The 18,759-nt window shown below is 37.0% G+C and overlaps 1 pseudogene; it reads left to right on the top strand.

Moving 5' to 3' along the window:
• The first annotated feature begins 1,533 nt into the window (after positions 1-1,533).
• On the top strand, positions 1,534-1,707 carry LOC143396789 (small EDRK-rich factor 2 pseudogene; annotated as a pseudogene).
• The last annotated feature ends 17,052 nt before the right edge of the window (positions 1,708-18,759 follow it).

Below are 18,759 nucleotides of genomic sequence, written 5' to 3'. Positions count from 1 at the left end.
CTGCATACAAAAGAACTAAAAAACAAATCCCAGAACCCAAATGTAGAAATATCAATAGAAGAGTAAGCCACTAAGTGAAAGTCAGAGAGTATTAAATATAGCAAAAAACCAAAACTGCAGGAAACCACAAACACATATTCATAGAAACACTAAAAGTTAATGGTCTTAACTCCCCAATTAAAAGACAACATTAGCATAATGAATCAAAAAAACAAAACCAACTGTTTGCTGTTTTCAAAAGCCTCCTAAGCAAAGACATTCATGGGCTGACAGTAAAAAGATGAGGGGAAAAAAAATCCATGCATATGGACTCTGAAAACAAGCAGGAGTAGCTATTCTTATATCTGACAAAGCTGATTTCAAATAAAATTTAATCAGAAAAAGCTGGGCACAGTGGCACAGGTCTGTAATCCCAGTAGCTCAGGACACTGAGTCAGGAGGATTGGGAGTTGAAATCCAGCCTCAGCAATAGCGAGGCACTAAACAACTTAGTGAGAACTTGTCTCTAAAAAACAAAATACAAAATAGGGCTTGGGATGTTCCTCAGTAGTCAGTGTCCCTGAGTTCAATCCAGGTACCCACCCAAAGGAAATTAATCAGAAAAGACAAAGAAGGGACCAGGCATGGTGGCTCACACCTGTAATCCCAGTGGCTTAGGCTGAGACAGGAGAATTGCAAGTTCAAAGCCAGCCTCAGCAATGATGAGGCACTAAGCAACTTAGTGAGACCCTGTCTCTAAATAAAATACAAAATGGGGCTGGGGATGGTCAAGTGCCCCTGAGTTTCAGAAAAAAAAAAGAAAAAGAAAAAGAAAGAAAGACAAAGAAGGCACTACATCCTGGATGTAAGGAACAATCCAACAAGAAGATATAATAATAGTAAACATTTTACACCAAATGTTAGCACACCCAACTGTGTGTGTGTGTGTGTGTGTGTGTGTGTGAATATATATATATATATATATATATATATATATATATATATATATATATATATTAAATACAACGTTAAATCCAGATAGACCCCAGCAAAATAATACTGGGTAATTTAAACATACCTTATCATCAATAGACAGGTCCTCAAAACATAAAATCAAAAAAGATATCTCCAACCTAAATAACACTATAAATCAAATGGACCTTACAGACATCTACTGAGTATTTGACCCCCAAACATCTGAATTTACCTTCTCCTCAGGAGTTCATGGAACTTTTTCCAAAATATACCATATTCTAGGTCAAAAGTAAATCTTAGCAAATAAAAAATCTGATATAATTCCATGCATCCTATCTGATCATAATGGAATGAAACCATAAATCAACAGTAAGAAAAATAATAGAACCCACATAAATACATAAAGGTTGAACAATATTTTCTTAAATGAAGACTGGATCAAAGAAGAAATAAGAATAGAAATCAAGAAATTTTTAGAAATGAATGAAAACAGAAATACAACATATCAAAACCTCTGGGACAGAACACCAGACAGAATGAAGGAATGCAACAGAGACAGGCCAAGCCACTGCCATTGCCATGACCCATGGTAACCAGCATGAGCTTGCCTGCAAGAAGATGAAAAGGCAGAATGATTCAGTTAAGAGAAAGCATCAAGATGACGGGCTTTTGGCTGCCACCTACAAGCAGGGGAACTTGGAGATCAAGCAGCAGAAACAGAAAAAGGCAAAGAAGAAGAAGGAACCCAAGTAGCTTTGTGGCTTTGTGTCCAACCCTCTTCCCTTTGCTTGTGTGCCTGGAGTCAGTCCCACCATGCTCACGTTTCCTTCTATAGTGCTCACAGACCCCAGCACTGATGGCATTTTCTTTGCTCTGAGTCTGCAGGGGGTCCCTTTTGTGCTTCTTTACCCTCAGGTAGCCTTTCTCCCTCTGGGCCACTCCTGGGGTTGAGGGGTTACCCCTTCCCAGTGTTTTTTATTTCTGTGGGGTACAACCCAAAGAATTAAAAGTACCTTGTCATTAAAATATATGTGTATGGGGCTGGGATGTGGCTCAAGCGGTAGCGCGCTTGCCTGGCATGCATGGGGCGCTGGGTTCGATCCTCAGCACCACATAAAAATAAAAAAATAAAGATGTTGTGTCCGCTGAGAACTAAAAAATAAATAAATAAAAATATGTGTATATGTGTATGTGTGTATGTCTATATATCTATATATCTATATAATACTGGGAAATTTATGAAAACAGTTCTAAGAGGAAAATTTAGAGCACTGAGTGCCTACATTAAAAAAAAAAAAAAATAGATCCCAAATAAATAAGCTTATGCTCCACCTGAAGGCCTTAGAAAAAGAGGAACAAAATAATTCCAAAATCAGTAGAAGACAGAAAATAATTAAGAACAGAGCCAAAATTAGTAAAATTGAAAATTAAAAAAAAATTCAGAATCAATGCTAGGAAGAGTTGGTTCTTCAAAAAGATAAATAAGATTGATAAACCCTTAGCCAAACTAACCAAAAGAAAGATGAACCCAAATTAATAAAATTAGAGATGAAAAAGGAGAGAACACCATATACCATTCTGAAATCCAGAGGATCATTAGAACCTATTTTGAAAATTGATACTCAAAAAAAAAAAAATGAAAAATCTGGAAGACATTGACAAATTTCTAGACATATGTGACCTACCCATATTGAATCAGGAAGATATAGAGAACCTAAACAGACCAATATCAAGTAACAAAACTGAAACAGGAATTAAAAGCCTTCCACAAAAGGAAAACCCAGGATCAGACAGATTCTCATCTGAGTTCTACCAAACTGTTAAAGAAGAACTAACAAATTCTCAAATTATTCCATAAAATTGAATTGGAGGGAACACTCCCAAATACATGAAGCTGGGATAATCCTGATACCAAAACAATACAAAGATGTCTCAAGGAAAGAAAACTGCAGTATCCCTGATGAACATAAGTGCAAAAATCCTTAATAAAATATTAGCCAACTACATTCAGAAACACATCAAGAAGATGATACACCATAATCAAATGGGTTTTATTCCACGGGTACAAGTTTGGTTCAGCATACACAAATCAATAAATGTAATTCAGCACTTAAACAATTAAGGACCAGAATCACATGATCATCTCAACAGATGCAGAAAAGGCTCTCAATAAAATCCAGCACCCATTCGTGTTGAAAATAGTGGAGAAGCTAGAAATAGAAGGAACTTATCTCAAAATCATAAAAGCTATTTATGTCTGGACCTAACAGACATTTACAGAGTATTTATGACAAACCCAAAGTTAACATCACACTGAATGGAGAAAAACTAAAAATTTCCATGAAAGTCAGGAACAAAACAAAACTATTCACTCTTACCACTCCTATTCAATACAGTCCTTGAAATATTAGCCAGAACAATTAGGGAAGAGAAGGAAATCAAAGGGATTCAGATAGGAAAAGAAGTGGAGCTATCTCTGTTTGCTAATGACATGATCTTATATCTAGAAAAGACAAAAAGCTCTACCACAAGACCGCTAGAGATTATAAATGAGTTTAGCAAAGTAGCAGGATATACGATCAATCCCCATAAATCAATAGCTTTCCTAATATTCTGACAGGGATTCAGCCAAGGAAGAAATCAGGAAAACTCTCCTAATCACAATAACCTAAAAAAAAAGAAAGGAAGGAAGAAAGAAAGAAAGAAAGAAAAGAAAAAGTTGGGAATTAATCTAACCAAAAAGCTCTTTAATAAAAAGTATAGAACATTGTGGGGAGCATGGATGGATTAGACAAACTCTAGATAGAGCAAAGGGAGGGAGGGAAAGAGAGAGGACATGGGGCTAGGAAAGATGGTGGAATGAGATGGACATCATTACCCTAAGTACATGTATGAAGACATGAATGGTGTGAATATACTTTGCGTACAGAGATATGAAAAATTGTGCTCTATATGTGTAATATGAATTGTAATGCATTTTGCTGGCATACACAACAAATTAGAATAAAAAAATTATAGAACACTGAAAAAATTGAAGAACACCTTAGAGATCGAAAGACATCCCACGTTCTTGGATAGGCAGAATTAATATTGTCAAAAAGGCCATACTACAAAAAGCAATATACAGATTCAATGCAATGATACTCTTTACTGAACTAGAAAAAACAATTCTTAAATTCATTTGGAAGTATAGAAACTAAATAGCCAATGCAATACTAAGAAAGAAAAACAAAGCAGAAGACATCACAATACCTGAGCTGAAAGTATACTATAGAACTGTAGTAACAAAAATGACATGGGCTGGGTGCAGTGGTGCACAATTATAATCCCAGCTGCTCTGAAGGCTGAGGCAGGAGGACCATGAGTTCAAAGCCAGCCTCAGCAATGGTGAGGTGCTAAGCAACTCAGTGAGACCCTGTCTCTAAATAAATTATACAAAATTGGGCTGGGTATGTGGCTCAGTAGTTATGTGCCCCTGAGTTCAATCCCTGTACACCACTCACCCAAAGGAAAACAGCATTAGCATCAAAATAGACATGAAGACCAATGGAACAATATAGAAGAAAGAGAGACAAACCCACATACTTACAGCCATCTGATACTTGGAAAAGGTGCCAAAAATATATTTTGGAGAAAAGAAAGCCATTTTAACAAATGGCACTGAGAAAACTGGATAGCTAAATGTAGAAAAAAGGAAACTAGATCATTATCTCTCACCCTGTACAAAACTCAAATCAAAATGGATCAAAGACCTAGGAATTAAACCAGAAACATTGAAACTGCTAGAAAAAAATATAAGGTCAACACTCCATCATGTTGCTGGTACTGACTTCCTTAACAATACCTGTAAAGTGTAGGAAATAAAACCAAGAATCAATAAGAGGGATGCCATCAAACTAAAAAGTTTGTGTACAGCAAAGGAAACAGTTAAGAACATGAAGAGAGAGCCTACAGAATGGGAGAAAATATTTGCCTTCTACTTCAATAGGGAGTTAATATCCAGAATATATAAAGAACTAAAAAAACTTAAGACACACACACACACACACACACACACACACACACACACACCAAATAACCCAATCAATAAATGGGCAAAAAAAAAAAAAAAATTAAACAGACATTTCTCAAAAGAAGAAATACAAATGACCAACAAATATATGAAAAAAAATGTTCAACATTTCTAGCAGTCAGGGAAATACAAATCAAAACTACACTAAGATTTCTACTTTTTTTTTTAAGTTGTAGATGGACACTACCTTTATTATTTTTTTTAATGTGGTGCTAAAGATTGAACCCAGTGCCTCACGTGTGCTAGGCAATCACTCTACCACTGAGCCACAACCCCAGCCCCCAAGCTTTCTATTTTACTCCATTTAGAATGGCAATGACAGAGAATACAAACAATAATAAATGCTGGCAAGGATGTGGCGGCAAAAGTACACTTGTACATTGCTAGTGGGAAAGCAGCGTGGAGTTTCCTCCAAAAAGGAGGGATGGATCCACCGATTGACCTAGCTATCCCACTCCTGGATATTTTCCCAAGAGAACAAAAATCGGTATACTACAGCAATTCCACCACCTCAATATTTATAGTAGCACAGTTCACAATAGTTGAATTATAGAATCAACCCAGATGCCCATCAATAGATGAACTGGTTAAGAAATAGTGATATATGCACACAATGGAGTTCTGTTCAGCCATAAGCAAGAACAAAATTATGGCATTTGCTGGTAAATGAATGGAAATGGAGAAAATCATGCTAAGTGAAATAAGCCAAACTTAGAAACTCAAAAGTCAAATGTTTTCACTTATATGTAGAAGCTAGATAAAAATAAAGGAAAGGAGAGGGCAAGATAGTACATTATAAAGATAAAGGGAAGATATGTAGTGTAAAATAAGCATGAGGCAAAGTAGAGCTGGACATGGAGGCACATGCCTGTTATCCCAGTGGCTACAGAGGCTGAGGCAGGGGAATAGTGAATTCAAAGCCAGGCTCAGCAACTTTGCAAGACCCTAAGCAACTCAGCAAGACGCTGTCACTAAATATAAATATAAAAAAGGATTGGGGATGTGGCTCAGTGTCAGTGGTCAATCTTCAGCAACTGACCCCCTCCCCCAGCAAAAAAAAAAAAAAAAAAAAAATAGGAAAGAAAGGAATTAAAACAAGGTCCACACAGAAGAAACTTGCTTTTGGCTAGGGTGAATGAATATACTAGTTTTTCACAGGGAACAAGGAAGAGGCAAGTTGAGTAGCAAGAGCAAAGAAAGTATGGGAGAAAATAAATAATGAGTTGACCAAGGTCTACAGGCCAGGTGCAATAAATGAAGCATTCTCCTACCAACCTTGAGTCTAAGCTAAAGTTTGGGACCTGGTTTTGCCAATATAATGTGTAGGAAGTGATGTGATCTGAGCTCCAAAGTCCAGACTCAAAAGGCCTTGCACTCTCACATATCGCTTTTTTGAAAGAAGGCATCAAAAAAAAAAAAAAAAATATATATATATATATATATATATATATATATATATATATATATATATATGTTGTAGTTTGACAGAATACTTTTATTTTATTTATTTATGTTTATGTGGTGTTGAGGATTGAACCCAGGACCTCGCACATGCTAGGCAAGAGCTCTACCGCTGAGCCCTTGAAAGAAGGCTTTTTAAAGAAAGAAGTTACTTATAAAGGAATTCCTTATGAAGGACAATCCTCTCCCCCATTCTCCTTCCTCTGCTCTGCTGAGGTCAGATCATAGTCTTAAGGCAAAGTGGAGGGAAAGGGGAGGCAATGCAGAATGAATTCTTAAAACATTGTGTTATGTACATATATAAAATACCATGGGGAATTTCACCTTTGTGTATAAGTAAAAAGAACCAATCAAATATGAATAAATGGATGAGCCAAAGGAAGTCTATCAGAGTAGAGGAAGGAGAATGGGGCAGGAGGGAGGACAAGAGGGAAAAGGGGGATCGTGAAATGTAATCAAATTTCATGCATGTGTGAGTTTTCTGGCATGAGTCCAACCACTATATATCACTATAAAGTTCTAATGAACAAAAAAGGGGGGAAACGAACATTAAGCATCATTAAAAGGCTTGCCATAAAATTAAATAGTAAATTATTAAAGTCAAACCCATTTTCAATTCATAAGAAAAAGAGAAAGAAAGGACGCATATTCCTCTCTAGAGCCTCTAGAAGGATTGCAACCCTTCCAACCCCTTGACCCTAGCCCAGTGACTGTGTCAGGCTTCTAGTCTACCAATACCAAAAACAATAAATGGGTGGTGTTTTAAATTTATAATTATTTATTATAGCAGCAATAGAAAACTAATACATTATATTAAGTGTGATGTAAAGTCTTTATATAGCATAACAAAATTATGAGTGGTCATGTAAAAATTGCTTCTTAGTGCAAGAGCCCTCTAGTTTTTATTTTTTATTTAATTTCTTTCTTCCCTTTTTTTTTTTTTATTGTTGTTGGGTGGTAGGGAGAGTTGCTGGGGATTGAACCCAGGGTCTTGGGCATACGAGGCAATCACTCTACCACTGAGCTATATCCCCAGCCCTCTAGTTTTTAAATAGATGCCAAGCAAAAAGATCCCAAGCAGGGGATATAGCTTATTTACCTAGCTATTCAAGTCCTAGCACCACAAAGTGGGGAGGGGGCAGTCATAACTCTTTTATGGAGTTTTTAAAAATCCCCACAAACCTAGGAAAAGGCTGATATTTTTATTGCCTGGGAGCAAATAATGCTGGCTTTAACCCTGTTTAATAGCTCAGTGACACCTTGCTTTAGTTAACACATCCCAGTAACAGAAAATGAACCTCTGTAAGCCATGCTTCTAAGATCGCCTTTCCACATACTCCTTCTTCAGTAACAATATTTCCTAAAGCAAACTCTTCCTATAAGCCCTCTATTGTACTCTTTTTTTATGATTAAATCATACTCCATGTTATGAATCTACCACATTTTGTTTACTCACTTGTCAGCTGATGACATTTGAGTTGTTTCCATTATATATATATATATATTTTTTTTTTTAGTGGTAGTCGGACACAATATCTTTATTTTATTTTTATGTGGTGCTGAGGATTGAACCCAGTGCTCCACACATGCTAGTCAAGTGCTCTACCACTGAGCCACAGCCACAGCCCCATTTCCATTTTTTGATTGTCATAAATAATGCTGCTGTGAACACTTTTGTACAGATGTTTATGTTATCATGTTTTCAGTTCTATAAGAAATATAGGTTGGCCATCACATAGCAACTCTAGAGTTCTGCTATTGTTATTGTTTAACATAGATGTGCTCTACCACTGAGCTACATCCTCAGTCCTTTTTAAATTTTTTGAGACAGGGTCTGGATAAATTGCCCAGGCCAGCCTTGAACTTCAGATCCTCCTGCCTCAGCCTCCCTGGAAGCTGGTTTTACCATGTGCACCATGTGCCTGGTTCCTAGCAATTCTTGGTTTAATGTCTGAGACATCTATAGATCTGTTCTTGTGTTTATTTTCTGCAGCAGTTATACTGTTTTGTATTTCCACCAGCAATGTATGAAGGCTTCTGTTTTTCCACAGCCTCAACATGTTATTATCTTCATGGCGGGGAGGCAGGGTTTACCAGAGATAAAATCCACTAAGACATATCCCCAGCCCTTTTTGTTTTTTGCTTTGAGACAGAGTCTCACTAATTTGCTTAGAGCCTTGCTCAAGTTGCTGAAGTTGACCTTGAATTTTTGATCCTAGTGCCTCAGCCTCCCAAGTTGCTGGGATTACAACTGTGCACCACCACACCTGGCTACATGTTATTACTGTGCGTGTATGTGTGTGCGTGTGTGCGTGTGTGTGTGTGTGTCCGAGAGAGAGAAACCAGGTCTCTTTATGTTGCCCAGGCCATTATCAAGTTCCTGGGCTCAAGTAATCCTCCTATTTTAGCCTCCTAAGTAGCTGGGACTGTAGGCAGGAGCCACTACACTCCTTGGGCATGCTAAGCACCCTACCGTTGAACTACAACGCAGACCTCATTTTGATTTGGGCTACCCTAATGACTAGAGGTATTAAGCATCTTTTTCACATGCTTATTGATCATTTGTGTATAGTCTTTGGAGAAATGCCTATTCAAATATTTTGTCTATTTTTTATTAGGATTCTTTTATTGCTGTGTTGTTAAACGAGTTCTCTATATATTCTAGATACAAAGTCCTTATCAGATATATGAGTTTAAATGCGTTATCCCATTCTGTAGGTTGTCTTTGTACTTTCTGATAGTGTCCTTTAAAACCCAAAAGTGTTTTTGAAGTTTGAAGTTCAATTTATTTTGTGTTGCTAATGCTTTATCATATTTAAGAAACCTTTGCCTAATTCAAGGTCACAAAGATTTACATCTATGTTTTCTTATAAAAGTTTTAGAATTTTAGTTCTATGTTTAGGTCTTGATCCATTTTGAGTTAAAATTTTTTTTAAAATATGGACAGTACTCAGGTTCCAAATTCATTCTTTTGTATGTAGATATCCAGTTGTGCCAAAACCACTTGTTGAAAGATTATTCTTTGCCTGATTGAATTGTCTTGACACCATCAATTGGCATACCATGTAATTTTATTTCTAGACTCTCAATTCATTCCCTTCTACTATATTTCTATCTTCATGCCATTACTACAGACTTGATTACAAGACTGAAAGGAAGTTTTGAAACAGGAAAGTGTGAGTCCTGTGAACTGGAACTTCTTTTTTCAAATTCCCTTTGGCTATTCAGGGGCACCTGCAATTCTATACCAACTTCAGGATCAGTTTTTCCATTTCTGCCAAAGGGAGAGGGGAAGACTAACTGGAATTTTGACAGGGCTTATACTAAATCTGTACATTAATTAGGAAAATATTGAATTTTAACAATCTTAGATATTCTAATGTATGAATATAGACGTCTTTTCAATTAGTACTCTTTAAAATTGTTTTCATTTGAATTTTTTCAGTATGAGTCATCTACTTCTTTTATTTAATATGTTCCAAAGTATTGTTACTATTATTTTAATGCAGCAGTGGGGATTGAGCCCAGTGTACTGTTCCACTGAACTACATTACCAGCCCCCATTTTTTTTAATGTTTACTTTTTAGTTTTAGGTTAACACAATATCTTTATTTTATATTTATGTTGTACTGAAGGATCAAACCTAGAGCCTCATGCATAGTCAAGCACTTTACTACTGAGCAACAACCCCAACCCCTATCCCCATTTTTTTGCAAAGCAGACATCTTTGGCTTGTTTCCAACAATTTTTAATTTCTAATTTTTCTCAGAATATAAAAATAATTGTAGTAGATAAGGAAAAAATTAGTGATTATAGCAGTCATTAATTTTTAAAAACTTTTGTTAATGGAAGTATTTCTAAAATTTTCCTACAGTGTATAAACTTAAGGTTAAAATATATTTGTGTTTAGGAAGTTTCTTCTGTTCTTATTATCTTATAGATTTTTTTGATTCAAAGTTAAATTATTTTTTGATGCTGGGGATTGAACACAGGGTCTTGTGCAGCTAGGCAAGTGCTCTCTACAACTGAGCTATATATCCCATGATCCAAAATCAGATGTTAAAAGTTTTTATCAAATTATTTTTCAATCTATAGAATTTATAATCCTTAGATCTATTCATAAAATAGATGGCCTAATATTTAATAGTCTTTTTATTCCTGAAATAAACTCCATTTTGTTATTATTTTTATAGTTTTACAGGATTATTTTTCTTAACATTTTATTTAGCATTATTTCATCTATATTTATAAGTGAGGCTGAGTGTGGTGCACGCCTGTAATCCCAAACTCTCAGGAGGCCAAGTCCGGAGGATCACAAGTTTGGGACTAGCCTGGGCAACTCAGTCAGATCCTGTCCCCAAATAAAAAGGGCTAGCTCAGTAGTAAAGTGCTGTGACCAGCAGAGCAACAACAAAAGATCACAAGGAGAGGTAGAAGTTTGAGAAAAATACAGAGTTATTTTTAAGCAAAGCTGGGGCCAGGTGGGACATTGTCCTCTGATGGAAGAACAATGTCCCAGAACTAGCTCTATATATTTATTGTATAGGGTCTCATAATCAGGAAGTTTAACTACAGAAGCTTTGCAAATTGCTCAAGGCCTGTGATATCTCAAGAGGCTAGTTTATGCACTAAAAAGTTACAATGTTAGGAATATCTTGGGGCCATCCTGCTGTACCCAGAAAACCCATTGTACTTGAACATTTGATAACAGTTAGCATTAGAGCTGAGTGTCAAGACTGTTCACACATCCTTTCCTTTCGATAAGGAATGTTCCCAGGCTTGACTTTTGTTGGCACCATGGGCTCAGCCAATGACCATGGCTCATTTGCTCTCCACAGTAAAGCACCCCTGGGTTCAATCCCCAGTACTGGAGGGAGATATATATATATATATATATATATATATATATATATATATATATATATATATATATATATATATTCATATTGTATACATATATGGTGTATATGTATGTGTGTGTGTATATATATATATATATATATATATATATATATATATATATATGGTTTCTTCATAGAAAGAATTTAGACAGGCATTTGTTTTTCTTTCTCTATGTGCTAGAAAAGCTTTAATAGCTTTGGAATCATCTGTTCCTTAAAGTTTCTGTATAAACACCTGTGAAACAACTTTTTCGTGGAATAACTCTTCATACTTTCTTTTATGGTAAATGGTTGATTTAGATTTTCTATTTCTTTTAAAAGCAGTTCAGATAAATTACACTTTCTTTAAAAAGAACCTATTAGTCAGGTGTGGTAGCACATACCCACAATCTCAGCTACTCAGGAGGCTGAGGCATTAGGATGGCAAGTTTGAAGCCAGCCTGGGCAACTTTGCAAGACCCTGGGTATTATTCAACTTTGCTCACTATGACCAAAATATGTAACGAGAACAATTTAGAAGAGGAAATTTCCTTGGGCTCACAGTTTCAGAGGACTCCATTCATTATCTGTCAGCTCCAAGACATAACATCATAATGGAGGGGTATAATTTTGTGAGAAAACTACTATGTTCATGTCAGCTGGGAAGATAAGAAAGGAGGAAGAGGAGAAAGAGGAAGAGGAAGAAGAGGAGGAAGAAGAAGAGGAGAATGAGAAAGAGGAAGAGGAAGAAGGGGGAAAGGAAGAAGAAGAAAAAAAGAGGAGAGGGAGAGATAGGAAGGGGCCAGGAACAGATAAGACTCCCCAAGTCTGTGCCCCAGTGAGCTACTTCCTTCAGCCACACTCCACCTGCCTACAATTACCACCTAGTACTCCATTCAAACTATTAGTCTACCAAATGGATTAATCCATTGATTAGATTACAGCTTTCATATCATCTCACCTCTGACCATTGCTGCGTCATTTAACACATGAGTTTTTTGGGGGTTGTTCCAGATCAAAACCATAACACCCTGCCTCAAAAAATGTAATTTTAAAAAGGGCTGGAAATACAGCTCTGTGGTAGAATGTTTGCCAAGCATGTGCAAGTCCCTGTGTTCAATCCCCAGTACTACAAACAAAACAAAATCTATTTATTAGAATTTCTGAATTATTGCTTCAAGTATATTCTTACTTTTTTCAACAACTTAGTGTGGCCCTAACAATTCAGCAAGACATTATCTCAAAAAGAAATGAAACAGTTGGGGATGTGGCTCAGTAGTTAAAAACCCCTGGGCTTGATCCACACACAGTACCCACCTAAATTAAAGACTCCTTTAATTTAGTTAAAAGTCTATCTTTTTTTTTTTTTTTTATGTAACCAGATTATTTGTTCAATGCTACCATTTTGTTGTTTTCTAATTATGTCATTTCTGTTTTTATCTTTTTACTATCTATCTCTATTTTCTTAGTTTTATTTTTCTGATCTTTAACATTATTTAGATGCTTATTCTGTAAGTTTTGATTCATATGAGCTATCATAAAATTTTCTAGCTCCTCTATGATTTGTTCATCTGTGGATAAAACCTATTTTGGAATATTTATAGCACCAGATTCTAAGATCTGTTTATGTCACACATATCCTAGAATATATGCAAATAGATCTGCTTAAAAATCAAAAGCACCTAAGCAGGCACTGATAGCCAATGACCGAGGTGGTCAAACTTGGCGCAACTTCAGTCTGCTCTAACAAGGGTGGCTAGGCTCTGGATATTAAACAAACTCCCTGCCCTTGCTTGCTCTATCTCAGACCCAAACCATGCCTGCCCCACATGCCTAACCACAAACTGAAATAAGCTGCCTTGTTCTTCCTGTTGTTGCAATATTTGACACAGTTGGTTAAGTTCAAGACTCTCCTTTGTAATTTTAGTTCAGCCCCTTCCTCTTTCCACAGCCACCAGTTTCAGGCCTCTGTATATAAATGTTTTGCTTGCCTACCTCTTCCCTTAGATGTTTCTAGCTTAAGTTAGTGTCTCTCCCCACTGCAATAGTCTCCCTTAAGTAAGTTTTGTTTGTGTAAAGTTCAAACTTAGGCTTTTGCTTCGATATCAGAAGAGTTGGAAGGACACTTTGATTCCTAGAGCTCCATTAATTGTTGGACTATAGTTTTGAGGCTAGTGACTTTTGCTTATTAAATAGTATATTCCTGCCCACATCCCGTGAGGGCCAGGGAATGGGTTGGCTGAGAAATAAAAGCTAAGAGAAATAAAACAGTGAAAAAAACACAGAACACAGAAAGTAGTTTCAAAGGTGGGGAGGGCAGGATGGGCAAGCTGATCAGAGGATAGAGCTTCTGACAAAATGGAACCTGCGCCTGCTTTATTTATATTGGGAAACATCAAAGGCCTTCTCCAAAATAGGTTAAGGGTGGGCTATTCAGTTCCTAACAGGTTATGCCCATCTCTGGAGCTACTATGAGGAACCTTCCTAGCAGAGCGGAGGGAAAGGTCATGTGCATTTGGTGATCTATTGCCGTGGGAGAGCCACGGAAAGTTCCCATTGCCTGACTTCCATGTCAGAGAAGATCCTCATGTATTTCATGGATGGCTTCCCGCAGTATAATTGTTTTACACATATAGTAGTTTTTGAAATCGTACAATACAATCCCTAGCTACTCTAAACGTATTTAGGTCAACATGAGGTAAAGACAGTTGGAAAGGAGACAAGCAGGAAAGAAAAGAACTGTAGCTTTAAATCTAAAAATTTTATGAACTCCCTCACTTCCCTCCTAAGGCCTCATTTCCTCCAGGGCTAAATTCTTAACCCATCCAATAAATCTTAAAGTACTGTAATTCCAGTTAATTAGTGCCTATATACCTTGTTAGTTTACAGAATGTGTTTTTAGACTAATTAAAAGAAGCCTAGAGAGAGACTGTTAGAAACCCATGACATGGGAACAGTCCCAGTGCTGTCTTTTAACTAGATAATGTCAACCTAAAGATGATGAGAAGAAGCAGAACACCATGACCCACTCCGTGCTCCACATGAAAAGAATCACACTCATTAAGCTGAGGCCGCCCCTGTGTGCTTCTCATGGTCATCATAAAGAAGCGCGAGACCCCAAAGCACCTCTCACTCTCAGGGAGAAACATCTAAGGGAAGAGGTAGGCAAGCAAACACATTTATATACAGAGGCCTGAAACCGGTGGCTGTGGAAAGAGGAAGGAGCTGAACTAAAATTACAAAGGAGAGTCTTGAACTTAACCAACTGTGTCAAATATTGCAACAACAGGAAGAACACACTCCCTTTCCCTTTAGTGGCATTGTGTGCTATTGTTTGCTTTCCTGAATAAATCTGTGCTTGTGCTCTTGCCGTGTCCTGAAATTACTTTCTGTGGAGTAAGTCAAGAACCTGCTGAGGTTGAGTTGAGGTCCCCTTTTCCCTTCTGGGGACCTTCTTGAATCCAACCCAGTGACAGTCTTGCTACTGTGACATACTATGAAAGTTGGTTTTTTTTTTTTTTTTTTTGCCTTTTTTCTTTCTTTCTTCTTTTAGTTTTAGTTGGACACAATACCTTTATTTTATTTATTTATTTTTATGTGGTGCTGAGGGTGGAACCCAGTGCCTCATACATGCTAGGCGAGTGCTCTACCACTGAGCCACAACCCCAGCCCCTTGCCTTGTTTCTGAACATAACTTTTGTTGTGTATTTGTAATTTGACATAATATTCTTTAAAGTAAATGTTGAAGGGAATTTCAGAAAATTCCTTCTATTGTTCAGAATTTGTAATAAAAACGTTTTAAATGATTCCTCTGAACACTGCTTTAGCAGTATCACATAGGTTCTGGTATGTAATGCTTTCGTTGCCATTATTTTCTCAATAGTCTGCAATTCCAATTGGATTTTTCTTTTAGATCCAAAAGCTATTTAACCTGAGATATTTTTATTTACAAGTGGGTAGTAGTTTCTGTTTCTTTATTTTGTCATTGTGGTAGAGGTTTTCTCAGAACACAGAAAAAGATAACATGGTGCCCTCAGTATCAAAGCCCTCCTTCCACAACTCAGTTGTAACATTGTTGCTACTCTAGAAATAGAATGACCAACCAGCAACGTGTATTACCTTATATAAAAGACAAAGAATTAGTATGTAAAAGCAAACTATATGTTTACAACCCCCTGCACTAAAGGCTCAGCCTTTGTGTAAGAATCCATTGGGCAGGGCTGGGGATGTGGCTCAAGCGGTAGCGCGCTCACCTGGCATGCGTGCGGCCTGGGTTCGATCCTCAGCACCACATACAAAACAAAGATGTTGTGTCCGCTGAAAACTATAGCAAATAAATAAATATTAAAAAAATTCTCTCTCTCTTAAAAACAACAACAACAATAAGAATCCACTGGGCGAGTGCTGGCACTAATGCTACTTTCTGCTAATAGCCCTGGTGTCTCCTATTTCTGTCCACATCCAAAACATTTGCATTGCTATTAGAGAAAATTGCCTTTACTATTTTCTCTCTTGAATTGTTTTTTTTTCAGAATCACAGAATTTGACATATATCAGTTAACTCAATCTTATTAGTTATGTTGTTTAAGTCCACTATATTCTTCCATGTCATTTAACCTTACTTTTTAATTCATACTTTCCATCTCCTCATTTCTTTTCACTGAATTCTGGACCTGTTCTTCATCTATACTATTTTGTTAACAAATTCTCACATGAGTTACTAATTTACTAGTTAATCTTTCTACTGAGTTCTTCCCCACTCCCCAATTACATATTTTTATTTCTAGTTCCTTTTGGATTGTTTCCAAAATGTTTTTGCTCATACCTGAGTGTTTCTAGTTGAATGCTCACTTTTAAAATTGCATTCTTTAGCTGGGCACAGTGACTCATGCCTGTAATCCCACTGGCTCAGGAGGCTGAGACAGAAGGTTCATAAATTCAAAGCCATCCTCAGCAACTCAGGGAGGCCCTAAGCAACTTAGGAAGACCCTACGGATGTGGCCCTGTAGTTAAGGGCCCCTGGGTTCAATCCTGGTACCAAAAATAAAATAAAAATAAATAAAAATTATGTGCTTTATATCTTTAAATCTCATAAATATCTGCTTTGTGTTGTATGTGGATGGTTTTAATTCAATACATGCATGCATGTCTTAATGATAGGGAATATATAGTGAGATGTGTATTATTAGGTACAACAGAAAATTTCACTTCCATTTGTGGGACTGCTATTCTACATGTGGTCCATCCTTGATCAAAACATCCTTATGCAATGTGTGTCTATATTTGAAAACTTTGAGGAGTCTAAGCCTGTTGTTCTTGTTCTACTTACTTTCACTCATGGTGATTTCCTTTTTATGTGTTTGGTAATATTGTTTGTGAGTTGTTTGATCATAATCTATGGAATCCTCAGGACCAAATTTAGAGAGCTCTCCTCCAAACAAGATTTGTTTTGATTCCTGTCATTACCAGGAATATTCCAGCTCTCCATAAAGCTTTGGCTCGGAGAATCTAGGTTTGTCCATGTGCTTGCCACTCTGAGGTTTATTTCTACAATTGTGTTACTGTGGGACTATTTCCTCAGGCCAACACTCTCTTCCTGGCTTTCTGTCGCTCCAGAAAGCTTCTTGCCATGGGGCTCTCTACTGCTTTACAAGCCAGTGGGAATTTTTCTTATGACCTGGCATTTTGTGAGTGAGTTTGTTTGGACTGCACTTTTTCCCAGCTAGTAAAAAAGTGGGCTGATACAGGGATGTTCCCAATGTGATATCTCTCTTCTTTCCTACCGGCACAGATGCAAACTTCTGTGATACAACTTGTCTGCACCGTAACATACGTTACTGTACTTTCTTTGCTTCTTAGAACCATATGGTTCAGAGAAAGTCTCAAAACTAGGCTGAGAATCTCATTCTTGTCTTTGAAATTTAGAAACTGAAAACAAAAGATTTAGGCTCTATGGCAAATTTTAAGTTTTTTCATTTTTGTTGTTGTTGGTTGGTTGTTTGTTTTGTGGTGCTGGGGATTGAACCCAGGGCCTTATGCATCCAAGGCAAGCACTCGACCAACTGAGCTACATCCCCAGCCCCTAAAATTTAAGTTTTTAACCTTCAAGTATATTTTTCTGGGTGTAGTGGCACATGCTGGAATCCCAGCTACTTGGGAGGCTGAGGCAGGAGGATCACAAGTTCAAGCAAGACCTGCCTCAGCAACTTAGCAAGACCTTGTCTCAAAATAAAAAGTAAAAAAGACTGGGAATGTAGTTCAGTGGTAGAGTGCCCCTTGTTTCAATCCCCAGTAACAAAAACAAAAACAAAAAAATGCAGCATAACACTAACCTTGACCCAAATCCAACCCCAAATCTTTCTAAAATGGGCACACTTAAAATCCCCTCATTTTCATCCTTCCACTGATTCTTTTTTTTTTTTTTTTTTTTGTACTGAGACTTGAACCCAGGGTACTTTATCACTGAGCTACGCCTCCAGTCCTCTGTATTTTTTATGTTGAGATAGCGTCTTGCTAAATTGCCAGCCTCCGACCTGTCATCCTCCTACCTCAGTCCCCCAAGTTTCTGGGATGACAAGCATGCACCACCACATCTAGCTTCCATTTCTTCTTCTTTTTTTTTTTTAATCTTTATTTTATTTATTTGTATATGGTGCTGAGGATCAAACCCAGGGCCTCACACATGCTAGGCAAGCGCTCTTCCGCTGAGCTACAACCCTAGTGCCCCTCATTTATTCTTTAATTTAGAAATTTGAATCATAGTTTCTTTTTCTCATTTAGCTTGTTACTTTTGGGAATTTCAACTCAAAAATGAAAAGTGATACCTCTACGTTTCCATTTTCCACTATTAAATCCTGCTATGTTCTTAGTGAAAAATCTCATTTTTGAAGACATCTCATGTGCTTAGAAAACTGCGTGGAATGTAACTCAGTGGTAGAGCAGTTGCCTACATTTGTGAGGCCCTGATTTCAGTCCCCCATACTGCAAAAAAAGAAAGAAAGAGAGAAAGGGGCAGAGAAAGAAAGAACGAAAATAAAAACGGTACTTGGTAATGTGTCTTCACTAACTTTCAGTTGCCAGGTGCAACTCATCTTGGTTTGAACTACATTCACAACGCCTACTCCTGCTTTCATGTGGTTATCATCATACAGCTTTCTATTTTCAGTGTTTTTAAAAAAATGCTAAGAAAGACTTTTAAAATGTTTCACTAAAGCAAAACATGAATATGAAAATAGTGGGGCTGGGGTTGTGGCTCAGTAGTAGAGCGCTTGCCTTGCATGTATGAACCACTCGGCTTAGTCCTTAGCAGCACATAAAAATAAATAAATAAAATAAAGGTATTGTGTCCATCTACAAATAAAAAATTTTTTTGAAAATATGAAAATAGTAATG

The sequence above is a fragment of the Callospermophilus lateralis genome, chromosome 4 (assembly GCF_048772815.1).
Source record: "Callospermophilus lateralis isolate mCalLat2 chromosome 4, mCalLat2.hap1, whole genome shotgun sequence".
In the NCBI taxonomy this organism is placed as follows: Eukaryota; Metazoa; Chordata; class Mammalia; order Rodentia; family Sciuridae; genus Callospermophilus; species Callospermophilus lateralis.
This window is presented reverse-complemented; position numbering and strand designations above follow the sequence as displayed.